The sequence below is a fragment of the Bidens hawaiensis genome, unplaced genomic scaffold (assembly GCF_021521415.1).
Source record: "Bidens hawaiensis isolate Kalapana, Puna unplaced genomic scaffold, B.hawaiensis_p1.1 tig00022321_1, whole genome shotgun sequence".
NCBI classification, from domain to species: domain Eukaryota; kingdom Viridiplantae; phylum Streptophyta; class Magnoliopsida; order Asterales; family Asteraceae; genus Bidens; species Bidens hawaiensis.
Genome location: NW_027493473.1, coordinates 118,564 through 133,401, shown reverse-complemented (window position 1 = coordinate 133,401; position 14,838 = coordinate 118,564). Strand labels below are relative to the sequence as shown.

General features: G+C 37.4%; 1 pseudogene; it reads left to right on the top strand.

The window, feature by feature from the left end:
* The first annotated feature begins 5,647 nt into the window (after nucleotides 1-5,647).
* LOC143565337 (LRR receptor-like serine/threonine-protein kinase IOS1) lies at nucleotides 5,648-13,720 on the top strand (annotated as a pseudogene).
* The last annotated feature ends 1,118 nt before the right edge of the window (nucleotides 13,721-14,838 follow it).

The window sequence follows — 14,838 nt, the reverse complement described above, 5'->3', positions numbered from 1 at the left end:
CTTTTTTTTCTTTTTTATCAAATAAATTACAATAATGAACATATAAATATTATGTATATATATGGCTTTATATATAAGGCTCTCGGTCATAGTACTTCCAGAGTAGGGTCTCCCCAACATTACTCAGTCTATTGATGGTATCCACCAATTCTTCCCCATAGTGACGGAGCTCTGTCATCATCTCCGGTGTCATGGTGAGGTAGTTTGTGGTTTTAACCTGGAACGGTGCATAAGGATTTGACATCATTGTTTTATATTGCCAATCGTTCGTCCACTATTCTTCCATTTGAGTTTGACTGATAATATCATCATGGGGAAATGTATTATTTGGGTTTTGAGTTGGCATATTCGGGTTGCTGGAGCTTCTTGCACCTATATCATTGAATATGGGTTGAAAGATTTCACATTCATCTAGGCATCTGCCTAGTCGCTCTTCCATTGGTATTGTTGACATGGGTGGTGGTAAAGTTGGTGGTGGTTCTATTAATTGTGGTTGAGTTGATTGTTCAGGTTGTGGTTGAGTTGGTTGTTCGGGTTGTGGTTGAGTTGGTCGTTTAATTGTGGTTTTTCCTTTCTTATTTCTTCTCAATCCTCGTTGCTAGTATTTCAGCCTTCTTCTTCTTTTAGGCTTTGGTTTTTCTACAGGTAGGGCTTGAAAGATCATTGGTTTTGGTTGTTGTTGACTAACTTCTCCTTCTTCTATATCCGTGGAGTTAACGGATATGTGTTCAAAAGAACAACTAGCTCACTCATGCTGTTAATCAAAAATTATAAAACAACGAATTCCAAAAGAAATTAGTATTTATTTTCACGTGTGGTTAAAATCTTATGTTTATGGTTAACACATAAGTTAATGCATGTATTTCCTAACATTAATTTCTAAGATTAGGTATTATTAAAATACCCATATTGCTTAAACCAGTGGCTCTGATACCACTTCAGCTGTCACAGCCCCCGACCCCTATACCCCGGGAGGGGAGCCGTGAACATTGATTGGTGGTATCGGTGTTTATTAAATTATTTTGCGGCGGAAAATTTCATCAGAACCGTAGTTAGGAAAAATTATTAGAGTTATAAAAACACCGTGATTATTGTTATGATAAACAGGAATTTAATCCCTTTTGATACAAACATAAGATTTATAGGGTTAAACCCTTATTTACAAAACACGTTTCTTTATTCTGGTGACAAGCCACTTATTTAAGCTGGAAGCCCGCATGCATCATTCATTTGTTTCTAACAAGTCACCTGAAACATGTTTAAAATATTTGATCAGCAAGAAATACTGGTGAGTACATTCATTTGTATATGACACATTTTACAGTTACAGCATTAAGATGTTTTTACATCTGCCTGCTTACAAATTACCGAAAGGTACTTGTCACTCGACCGTATCTATGACTGTGGTCATATTACTTATTGGCTAACACTTCTCCAATAAGTAATGTGTTATAGCCGGTAGGCAAGCCTTGTATACAAAACCCCACAATACCAGTAGTAACCATCCCGTAAGTCTACAGAGACTTAATCACTGTAATGTATTTAAAATACTTCAAAAATATATTTGAAAACATTTAGACCATTTGCCATGAGTTTTATAGAATTTGAAATCATCATGACATTGTCGGAAAAACACTTGTCTCACGCAAATGTGAGTGATACAAAAACTCGAATGTCTCACCTTGCATATTTACAATTAAAGAAAACGCCTCTTGGTATTAACCACCTAGGATAAACACAATGTAGTATACCTAGATTAGTATAAATCAATAATCATAACGATAATCACGAGATTAGAAACTTTTCACGATGGCACAATGTCTTACCTTAACAGGCAGAGCTTTTGGATTCGTGTATATTTCTTTCGATCGGATAGGATATCGCTACGATAACTTGGGTATTATACTTTATAAAATACTTGTGTGTGTGTGTGTATTTTCAGAGAGAAAGAGAATTTTTGAGCAAATATGAATGTCCCGTTCACAACCTATTTATAGCTGATTTTGGACCTCATCGCGGTACGCGATGCCCATACACAACGGTCGTCGCGTATCACGAAGCATGTTATAGCTTCGCTGAGTCAGCCCTAGGCCTGCTACGTGGCACGCCACGTGGCAGGCTACGTGTCGCGGTACGCGATGGGTAACTTAACCCGTCGCGTATCGCGATGGAAGGATTTTTATTTTTATTTATTTTATTAAAAATCTTAATTCCCAACAAAAATACTAAGGCGGCCCTTAATGCGGCTCGCGGCGATGCGAGCGTGCGAAGTGCGCCATCAAAGCGCCACATTGCGCCCATCGCTCGAGCACGTGCCCGAGCCCATGCCCTGCGCATTCGGGTGCTTCGCACCCTTCGCTAGGACCACTGGGTGTGATATGTCTTATAAGAACGTTAACATAGAAATTTTCTTTCTTATAAAGAGCTCACTAGTTTGTTAATCTAGCGATGTGGGACAAGAACTTACAAACCTATTTATACTATGGTGGTTCCTTCTCCATTTCTTTCCACCACCAATGTGGGATGGAATTTCCTTCACTTTTCTCTTTATCCTTTATTTGTGGTTTGTTATATAAATGGTTCAACCGGAGACCAGACATTAGGCTAGTCCGGCTCAATGTATATAACCACTAGGTTAGCTACCCGTGTAGCACACGAGTTAGAATAAATTAATTTATTTAAACAATAACATAATGTGACATACAAACAAATATGTTCAACAGATATAAATATATATTATATGGTATAATAAATTACACACTGTACAATATGAAAATAGAAAATTTATAAACCTCTAAATATTTCTTGATACACAATAGTGTACTTTTATTGTAACTTTACTTGTTTTTTAAAACTTAGTAGTTTCACATTGATTATGATTTTAAATCTAGATAATGTAACAAATAACTAGTCATGAGTTAAAACAAATTGTCTAAAAAACAAACCAACAATCTACAATGATTGACCTTCGCTTTTATTAATCTTCATTCCAAACAAAAATTAAGTGAAATTTTCATTCTTTAAAATTAGTACTTTTATTTAAAGGTGTAGGATTTAAAAAAAATAACTACAATTGTGAGTTCCAATATTATTTCTGGATATGATTTCGCTTCTATAGCACGGTTATCATATTGTATTTTCACATGTAGCTTAATTTCATTGCAATTACCAACTTTCTAGTTAATATTTTAATCAACATCAGTTCAACATCAGCTTTTAAAACTAACCTATGACTTAACAACCTTATATTTTGAGGTCATTTAAAAAGTCATGAGACTAATACTTTCTTGTAACATATCATTTTATGTCTGATAGATACCATATGAAGAATATAAGGATACACAAAGTCAATTTATCATCTGATTAACAGCGTGCTAACGTTTAACATTTGTATTCCAAAGGTAAGAAGTTGTCTTTACCGCATGAAAAACCAAAACATGTAGTATATATAGTGTTAATATTTTTGTGGATTTTTAAGATGGTGAACTTAACATAAATGATGGATTGATTAAATAGCAAATTAAAAAAATGTTGTAAATGGCTACTTTTTTAAACTAACCCGTGGATCGAAACTCATTCTAATAATAAATTGCTTTGACTTGAACCATGTTTGATACTTTAGCCGGTTAAAAAGCTCGTCGTTTAAATTAACATAAACAGTGAGAACTTCAATAGTTAATTTGTCTTTTAAGAGTTTGAATGATTAAAAAGAAAAAAAAATATGTATTTAATATGAGAGAAAGGAAGGAAAATTTAAAATACAAAATTATTAATAATAAAGATAAATGCATTTAATATGAGAGGGAGGTGGGAAAATTGTAAGGATTAGTATGGTGATGACATGTGGCAATAAGAAAGTTTTGTTTATTATATAGTATAGATTTTTATCGAGTTGTTCAGATCAATTAATTAGCGGTTGAACCGGTAAATCAAGTTAGTGGTTGGACCGGTGTTGGGCAAAATATATAAATGAAACTTTTTGTTACTTACAAGAAACTTGATATCTCTATTGTGAAAACTAAAGCCTCTACAAACTCTTCTAAAATGGTATTTATGTCCTTTTCCTACGTATATATGTTTAATATCCTTTTTAGTGCTTTAATTACTTCTTGTTTTTTTTCTTACAAAGTGTGCTGTTTTTTTTCCGAAAACCAAATACATTTCTTTTGTTTTTTAAATATAAATAAATTGACAACATAGTTTATTAAACTTTTTAATTAAATAGTATTCAAAGTTTATGTCATATTTGGTTGTTTTTGGAATGAATTATATATGACTTCGTCCGGGTCTTAAATCCGGTCTGACCTTTGACCTGGTTCGATGTTCGGTCCAAATCTGAAAACATCATGATCAAGAGTTAAGCGAACCGGTCAGAAACGATGAAGGATCAGGTTTCCTAAAACAATATACATTAATCAATTAATGACAAGTATACCACGTTTACTTGGACTAATTTAACAATGACAAGTAGCCGGAATGAAATTCCAGGAGTTTTCCAACAATTACAAATTACAAAATGAGAGGTTGACCATAACTAAGAATCTTAAATTATGATGGATAATCTTGATTAATTATATATGGTCCAACCCAGCACAGCGCTAACCAGAATTCCATAGATTAAGCTAATCAAACACATATTATATAGTTTTTAAGTTGTAAAATTTACACATTGTTTAAGGTAGGAATCATGCAGGTATGCTACAAAGTCAATGAGGATGTACGCCCACTAAGAAACTGCCAAGTCTCTTTCAGGGTAAGAAAGGAAACCGAGGGATGTTTGTCGTTTGATTGAATTTCTGTTCAAACCTTTCATCAGGGTGCTAAATAAACCTTTCACATGGAAAAACTTGGAGAGAAAGGAACCAAAAGCAGTTGGAGACCACTCTTTCTTTCTTTGTTTATTTTTATTTTTTTTTTCATATGGGGTGATCAGGGTGCTAAATAAAACTTTTATTGAAGGCAATAGGGATTTTTAGGTATAAAAATGCTAATATTCTTTTTTATGAAAAAAAGGGTTGTCCCACCCTTCGTGTGTAGGTCCGCCAATGCCTAGAAGGTTTTGTGAACCCCTAATTATGAACGTTACATGTTGCTATTCGCTTTTCGGAAAAAAACACACACGCATTGCTATAACAACGCAGACAAAATCAAGCATCAACAAATATCTAAAACCAGCCTGGCAGAAGTTGCCACTTTCAATACCATACCAAGTCTCCAGTTCAAATTAATACAAACCTTAAAGGTATAGATTAATCAACACACACAACACAGCAAGAATAAATGTTAAAAATAATTATAATAATGATACACAAATAAATAAATAAATAAATAAACGAGGAATCTTTGAAACATGTATAAGATGAGGGATCCCATATCTAACTAGAGACTTCAAACTAAGTGTTTCTCAGAGAAATGAAGCTGTTCCAATGTTTTCTTCCAATGTTGATTCTTGTTGGTTTAGTTCTTACCTTGGTTCATGCCCAAGATGCTCAATCAGGTACTAAAGTACTGTACTTCTCTAGATATAAATGTACAGCCACTATCTCTATCTAATTAACCTCCTGATTAATTAACCTCTCTTTTCTCTTTCGTTGCAGGCTTCATAAGCATAGATTGTGGGATTTGCCGAAGGCTCAACCTACACCTATAATGTAACAAACATAAACTATGTATCAAATGCTGACTTCATAGACAGTGGTGAAATCCATAATATATTGGCCATATACAATTCATACGACGTTGATACACAGCTTACCACCCTCAGAAGTTTTCCTCGAAACACCAGAAACTGCTACACGCTAAAACCAACTCAAGGAAAGGGTCGCAGGTATCTAATAAGGGTGCGGTTTATGTATGGGAACTATGACTTCAAGGATCAACTTCCAGAATTTGACGTCTATCTTGGACCTAATTACTGGCAAACCATTAAAATCAATTCGTCATCGAAACCAATAAACAGGGAGATTATACATCTTTTGTCATCCGATTATCTACATGTTTGTCTTATAAATACAGGTCATGGAATACCTTTTATATCGGCCATAGAGCTACGCTTCTGGCAGATAACATGTATAAAGAAAGTGCTGATTTTGGATCATTACATGCCTTTTCACGTGTCAATTTTGGTGATGCGTTTACAACAGTCAGGTAAACATTTTACAATATGTTTAGTATATGGAAAATTAATTAATAGATCATCTTAAAGAATACAAAAGTAGTAACTTCATTGTTATTGACTCTTAACTTAGATATGAGGCTGACAAATATGATCGACTATGGCTTCCGGTTAGTTGGCCTAATAATACTAGGTTATATACTTTAGACAAAGTTTATACATCGCTCTCATTCAATGACCCGCCAGAAGAGGTCATGAGTACTGCCATCACTCCGGAATACCCAAATGATTCAATTAGCATGAGCTGGAGTCCTGTTAATCCCACTGATCAATTTTTCATTTACATACACTTCGCTGATATTCAAATACTGAAAAGAAACCAGTTAAGAGAATTCACTGTTTACCTGAATGGGAACCATTGGATTGGACCTTTCTCTCCATTTAATCACTCAACCATCACCACTGCGAGCACAGAACCGGAGACCGTAGCACCCACCTATATTCTCACAATTAACAAAACCAAAAATTCAACCCTTCCTCCAATCATCAATGCCATCGAGCTTTATACATTAAAGCAGCTCCCACAAAAGCAAACATATGATCAAGATGGTAAGTGTAGAATCTGTTCTTTGATTCAATATATGAATCTGTTCTTTTAACAATACTATTTTTTAATTTAAGACTTTTGTATTTGTGATGGATATTAGTTTTTGTATTGTGGAGCATTAAGTCAACTTACAAAATAAATACAAAAAACCGGCAAGGTGATCCATGTACTCCACAAGAATTTGTTTCGGAAGGCATTGGATGCAGCAACAATGATACTGAATCTCCTAGGATCGTGTCGTTGTAAGTAAAAAACTTCAAGAACCCCCACCCCCGCCTTGCAGTTAAAATTTTGTTCTGCGTCCAAGAATTTATTAACGTTTGATCTGAAAATCAGGAACTTGTCTAGCAGTGGACTGAATGGAGACATAGATCCTGGAATAGCTAATCTCACAATGATACATACTTTGTAAGCGAACACTTTTATTTATACTGTTAGAAGAAGGGTGTTGTAGTGAAAGAGATGTTTATTTCTTAATTGTGTATATTACAAAGGGAGATACATCTATATATACAAGCCAAACCCTAATTACAACCCATAATAGGCCCATGGGCTTTAACCAACTACATGGGCTAAAACCCTAACAAATACAACTAACACACCTCCTCAAGTTGGTGCATAGATATTAATCATGCCCAACTTGTTACAAATAAAATCTATCTGAGTTTTCCGAAGAGGTTTAGTGAGAATATCTGCAAGTTGAAAGTTTGTCTTGATATGAATTGGTTGAATGGATGGAGGATCTGCTTGCGTGCCTACTACTCGGTCTCTGATAAGGTGGCAGTCAACCTCAATGTGTTTCGGTCTTTCATGGAATACTTGATTCTTGGCTATATGGATAGCTGATTGATTATCACAGTATAATCGCATCAAGTCTTTAGAAATAACCTCGAGTTCTATGAGAAGACGACGAATCCATGTCATTTCTGATGTTACATCTGCCATAGCTCTATACTCCGATTCAGCGCTCGATCTAGATACCGTGTGTTGTTTCTTACTTTTCCATGATACAAGATTTCCTCCAACGAACACACAATATCCAGTGGTAGATCGTCGTGAAATTGGACAACCTGCCCAATCTGCGTCTGAGAAACCTGATATCCCACCATCTCCTTCTTCCGTGAAAGCACCCACTCGACAATGACCCTGATCAGAATATAGGATGCCAAGGCCTGAGGTGGCCTTGAGATATCTCAAAACACGAAGAGCAGCATCCCAGTGAACGGTGTATGGTTCAGCCATGAATTGGCTCAGAACACTTACAGTGAAAGAAATATCGGGTCGTGTGACGGTTAAATAATTAAGTTTACCAACCAACCGTCTGTATCGCTCTGGATCCTTCATCGGATCCCCTTCTTTCGAGAGGAGCTTCTTTATAGGAAGCATCGGAGTATCAACAGGCTTGCAGCCAAGTAAGCCACATTCAATCAACATATCAAGGACATACTTTCGTTGACAAAGAAGTATTCCTTGTGGAGAGTGAGATACCTCTATGCCCAGAAAGTACCTCAGTCGACCTAAGTCGCTGACCTGAAACTGAGACTGAAGAAACTTTTTGAGTTCGGTGATCTCGACCTCGTCATCACCTGTGATTATAATTTCATCCACATAAACAACTACAATAATCCTTTTCCCTTTCTGGTGTCTAAAGAAGACAGAGTGATCGTAGGCACTACGAGTCATCCCAAACTATCCCATAACGCTAGAGAATCAACCAAACCATGCCCTGGGAGACTGTTTCAGACCATATAGAGAACGGCGCAGTCTGCAAACTTTCGAGGCCTCCTCCTCAACAATGAACCCTGGTGGCTGTTCCATATATATCTCCTCCTCAAGAACACCATTAAGAAAGGCGTTCTTGACATCAAGCTGGTGGAGCGGCCAATGATTAATGGCAGCAAGGGCAATACAAATACGGACAAGTGGCATTTTAGCAACCGGCGAGAAAGTTTCATCATAGTCAATGCCATATGCCTGAGAGTACCCTTTGGCGACCAACCGAGCTTTTAGGCGATTGAAAGAACCATCTGGATGAAGTTTGACTGTGAACACCCAACGACAGCCAACAATACGCTTCCCAACAGGAAGTGTTTCAAGATCCCATGTATGATTGGACCTTAGAGCCCCAATTTCATCTTCCATAGCCTGTCGCCATCCTGGGTGAGTGAGAGCCGTGGCCACATTTTTGGGAATCGGGTAGGAATCAAGGGTAGTGGTATATGCATGAGATTCGGTAGAGAGGTGAGAATAGGCAACATAATCCTGAATTGGATAACTAGTGCAATGTCGGGGTTCTTTGCGAAAGGCAATAGGTATATCGGGCAATGGTGCACCAAGAGGGTCATATGCAGGTGTATCAGGGGTAGTATCCGGTAAAGGTGTAGTTTCGGGTAAGGATGTATCAATTAGGGGTGTGGATTGCTCGGATGTAAGCGAAGGATCCGAGCTATGATCTGGTTGTGAATCAAGTGTCTCTGTTATTTGACCTTTACCTCGTCTAGCATATGTGAAAAGTAATGGCGGAGTTTCTGTCGGTGGGTCAGAATCAGTAGAGACCGGAATTGTTGCTTCAGAGACCGGATGGGTAGAGGGCACAAACACAGGAGAGGTGGAGATAATATGTGACTCAGGTATATCAGTCTCGGGAAACAAGTCATAAACTGAAGTGGAAGGCTCGAGAAAGTAATAACATGACTGATGGAAGGTTACGTCAGAACTCGTAAAGTAACTTTGAAGAGAGGGGTTGTAACACCGATACCCTTTCTTGACACGAGAATAACCAAGGAAGGCACAACGAATAGCTCAAGGTGCAAGTCTACTAAGACCCAGACGATGATCATGTACATATGCTACACACCCGAAAATTTTAGGCATGAGTGGAAAGGGAGTCCCTTTAGGGAACAAGACAGAAAACGGGGTTTGACCAAGAACAGATGAAGGCATGCGATTTATGAGATAACAAGCTGTAAGAACAGCGTCACCCCAAAATCTATCAGGAACATGATACTGAAACATGAGTGTGCGTGTGATATCCAGTAAGTGGCGATTTTTTCGTTCAGCGACGCCATTTTGTTGAGACGTGTACGAGCAAGAAGACTCGTGAACAATGCCATGCGTTTTAAGGTATGTAGAAAATTCATTTGAGAAGTATTCTGTTGCATTATCAGTGCGTAAGGTTTTAATGGATGTGTTGAACTGGTTTTGGACATAAGAATGAAACTCACGAAAAATGGAATTAACTTCACTACGAGCTTTCAAAAGATAAACCCAAGTAGCGCGGGAATAATCATCAATGAAAGTGATGAAGTACTAGAAACCCAATGTGGATTTAACACGACAAGGACCCCATACATCAGAATGCACAAGTTCAAATAAAAAATCGGTTCGTTTTGACACTTTAGGGGGATAAGATCGTCGTTTGTGTTTACCAAGCTCACATGACTCACAATGAAAATCATTAGAAATAGAAAGATCTGGTCTCATTTGCCTCAAAATCGCTAAAGAAGGATGGCCTAACTGACAATGAGCCTCCCTGACAGTGGAATCGCATAAGTTTGCTATAGGGTGTGATGGTTGAGACATACGATAGAGACCTCCCGATTCAAAACCGGTACCAATTACCTGGTTTGTTCCTAGTTCACGAAAGATGCAATGAGTTGGGTAAAAGGTTGCATGACAGTTGTTTTGTTTAGTAATCTGACTAACTGAACAAAGGCTGGTAGGAAATTTAGGAACGAATAGGACAGAAGACAATTTTAGGTTTTTCAGATTACTTATGGATCCTATACCGTGAACGGGGCATGAAGATCCATCGGCAAGACGAACAGGTGAATAATTAACATTATGTAGGTCGGATAAAATACCTCGATTCCCAGTCATGTGATGTGTTGCTCCAGAATCGATTACCCACGATGAGTCGAGGCTAGAAAACGTACCCGGATGTGCTGAGTTGGTTTGAGGAGGATTCAACTGGGAGGCAAGAAACTGTTGAATCAGGTCATACTCCTCCTTGGTAAATGTATATGTGTGTTTTTCGTCTCCCATGGTAGCATACAGAAGACAAAATCTGATGAACAGTGACTTCCGGCGCAGAACAGTAACTTCCAGCCGATAAACAGTGATTTCCGGCAGGTGAACAGTAATTCCGGCAATGAACAGTAACTTCGGCGGCGAACAGTAATTTTCCGGCAGGTAAACAGTACTTTTTGCAGCCGATGAACAGTATTTCCCGGCGATGAACAGTGCTTTTCGGCGACGAACAGTAATTTCGGGATGAACAGTATTCGCCGGATGAACAGTACCTTCGCTTGTTTCAGATATTTAGACTGCTGGTGGCGGCTGGTCAGACTCGGGTTCGGGTCAAATCGCGGCTAGGGTTTGGATCTAGAGCCGTAGCTCTGATACCATGTTAGAAGAAGGGTGTTTTAGTGAAAGAGATGTTTATTACTTAATTGTGTATATTACAAAGGGAGATACATCTATATATACAAACCAAACCCTAATTACAACCCATAATAGACCCATGGGCTTTAACCAACTGCATGGGCTAAAACCCTAACAAATACAACTAACATATACAAATGGTGAGTCTAATTACCATATTCTTATTCTCTGCATCCCTATTGCAGGGATTTGTCGAATAATAATTTGACAGGAATTGTGCCCAACTTTCTCTCCAGACTTAAATTCCTAACGGTCCTGTAAGTTTATATCCTTTGAACTAGAATCTCAAGTCTAGTTAAGTGGTAAAAACTAATCTTACTTACTATTGGTTATATCTAAAAGGAAACAATTTCATCGGACCGATTCCAGCGGAGCTCTAAGCAAAGGCAAACAAGGGATCATTGTCATTAAGGTTTGGCTGACATCTTTTAATATGCTGATTGAATTTAATACACATTGCTTTAGTATGTGACATTTACCCTCCAATATCAGTTTTGATGGCACGAGTACAGATGGTCCGGCAAGTTCGTGTGACGGGAATACTTGTAAAGACAGTAAGGATAACAAAATCATTGTCCCGGTTATAGCCTCCGTTGCACCACTCGTTGTGATTTTGATTGCACTCTCTGCTGTATGGATAATTAAAAAACAAAAAGAGCACGGTATGAGAACCCCTTCTATTTAGTTAGATTGCCTTGTCAAATAATCTTTAATCCAAATCCATACGCACAAAAACAGGCATCGGGCCGGACATAAGAAAACAACAGTACACATACTCTGAGGTACAAAGCATGACAAACAACTTTAGTATTGTTCTTGGGAAAGGAAGATTTGGAACAGTTTACCATGGGTGTATAGGTGATACACAAGTTGCTGTCAAGATGCTTTCTGGATCATCTCTTCAAGGGGACAAGGAATTTCAGGCTGAAGTAAGCATTAATTTAACACATGCATAAGATCAAAATTAGAAACAAGAACATTAATGAATGCATGGTAAAAACTTACAGGCCTATCTTCTCCTCGGTATTCATCATAAAAACTTAATTTCACTTATTGGATACTGCAATGATGAAAGCCACAAGCGGATCATTTATGAATACATGGCTAATGGGAACTTAGAAAGCCACATATTTGGTATTTTTCATGTGACTTTATGCTTTTTTTGTTTAGACATCTTATTTTCCCTCAAATGGGTTACCGTTTTAAATTACTTGAGCAGATACATCTTCAAGTTTCATGAATTGGGAAGAAAGGCTGCAAATAGTATGTGATGCAGCACATGGTTCGTGAGCAAATCATACCCAATCTACCTACTTTTATCTTTAATCATGAAGATTTCTAACCAAAGAATTATATTTTTAGGCCTAGAGTACCTGCATTATGGGTGCAAGCCACCAATAGTCCATAGAGATATCAAGGGTACCAACATCTTACTGAATGAAACATTTCAGGCAAAACTAGCAGACTTTGGGTTGTCCAAGGCTTTTCCAACAGAAGGTGGTACACATATTTCAACAGCAGTTGCCGGCACTCCTGGTTACCTTGACCCTGAGTGGGTGTTCTTAATCTTGACATCTACTATGTAACACTTATGCTATCCATGGATTTTTCGGTTCTAAGAACTCTGGATTGCAGGTATTACACGTCAACCAGGCTGACCGAGAAAGGTGATGTTTATAGCTTTGGGGTTGTGCTTCTAGTGATAATAACAGGCCAACCAGCAATTACCAAGCATGATAATGAAAACATACACATAAGTCGATTGGTCAATTTAAAGTTAGCAGAGGGGGACATAAATAGCATTGTTGATCCAAGGCTATCGGGGGATTTTGACATCAATTCAGCATGGAAGGCGGTAGAGCTGGCAATGGCCTGCGTTGCACACACACCAAGCAAGAGACCAACAATGAAGGAAGTGGCGATGGAGTTAAATGATTGTTTACTCACAGAAAGAGCCCGTCAGGAGAGCAAACCAAAGAAGTTAACTGGACTCATGTCACTTAATCTGGAGAGTGCATATGATCCAACACCAATATAGTAAACTCAAAATAAACTTTAATTTGACATTTGTGTAATTCTATACACTATATGTTGTGCTTCTTGGTATGTTTTGTGTAATAATTGTAACTAATCTTTTACATTTGCACCCCTTAATGTATATGTGTTTCATGGTTTGTGTTTCCAACATATGCTTTTAGTTTTCCACGTTAGCATTCATAAATAACATCTTTTAACGTATAACTTATGCAACTAAATGAAATTTGTAATCAATCATAAGACTGCTCTGTTATGACAACCTTGAAAGCATAAGCATACTCAAACATAGAGTGTCCATTTGGACCCATTTTAAGTTAGCTTATATAAGAGTGGCTCATTTTGGCTCATTGTATAACTTGAGTTCACCCAAATGAACACATAAGTAAACGAAAATCACTGCCCAGACCCATTACTTAATGAACGGGTCAAGAGTGCCAGGTGTTAGCATGCAAGGATATTGCCAAAGTTTTTGTAGAAGGCTTACCTTATAAAAAGGATGCTATACAGCCACCCCATCGTTTCTCATGAAGTTGCTCAAGCCTATCACTTGGACGAATACCCAAAGTGTGCCCCTAACACCCTTAGATGCCCTACACTATCTGATGCAAAGTGTCATGACTTTTGACAGCTATATATAGCACTCGGCGCGCTTTGAACTTGTCAAAGCTATTCATTAGCTTTTACATATCCTTCTTATGAAATTCCTCACTCTCAATGACACGTGGGCAAATTGGCTGAGAATGCTCCAATTCTAGATAATCAAGATCGTATAAATATGTTTTGTTCTAGATCTTCTAGAGTGGCGTTATCAAATTCTAGAAGCAATTATTCTATCGGCCTACTTGGTAATCAGTTAAGAGCATGTTTAGGATTGAGTTTGAAAAATGATTATTGGTTTTTTGATGTTTTCAAAATGTCAATAAACCAAAATGTGTTTGGCAATTAAAAAAATCATTTTTATTTTAGCTTTTTGAAAGGGTTAAAAAACAGTTTTCTAAATGCCTCAAATCCAGGCTTTTGAAAATGGTTTTTTGAAAAAACCAATAAGCATTTCTCAAACTCAATCCCAAACATGCCTAACTTTATAAGCATTTTATATCATTTAATTACTTTAAGCCTTTAAAAAATGCATAAACATGACAACAAAATATACAACTTCGATTCGTAATATGTTATAGGTGGTGGATAAAACGGGCTAAAACACTGTAATCAAGCTAAACATGAGATGATTAGATGCTAATGGCAAACAAGTAAATCTTCAGATGATATTTATATATTATCATTATTATCAATCTTTTATGTTTATGATTGATAATATATAATATTTGTGATTAAAGTTATCAGTGGCCGAATACAACAAAAATGCTAGAATTATTGGTGATGCAGGTGCGGGTGAGGTGTCAGCAGCAAAAAGAAATCAATTAGGCTGTAATTTATTTGGCCCAAAAAAACAGATTTAATCGGGCTATTGAAATGGACTTGGCCAGTGAATTGAATTACTGGAAGAAGCTTGAGGAGTCAACTAAGACTATGGGATGTGGTTAAGGAGAAAGGAGAATGATGTCCTATGTGGACAAAATGATGGAAAATGGTATCATTGACCCCCCCCCCCCCTCCCTCTTCCCTTGATCACGTG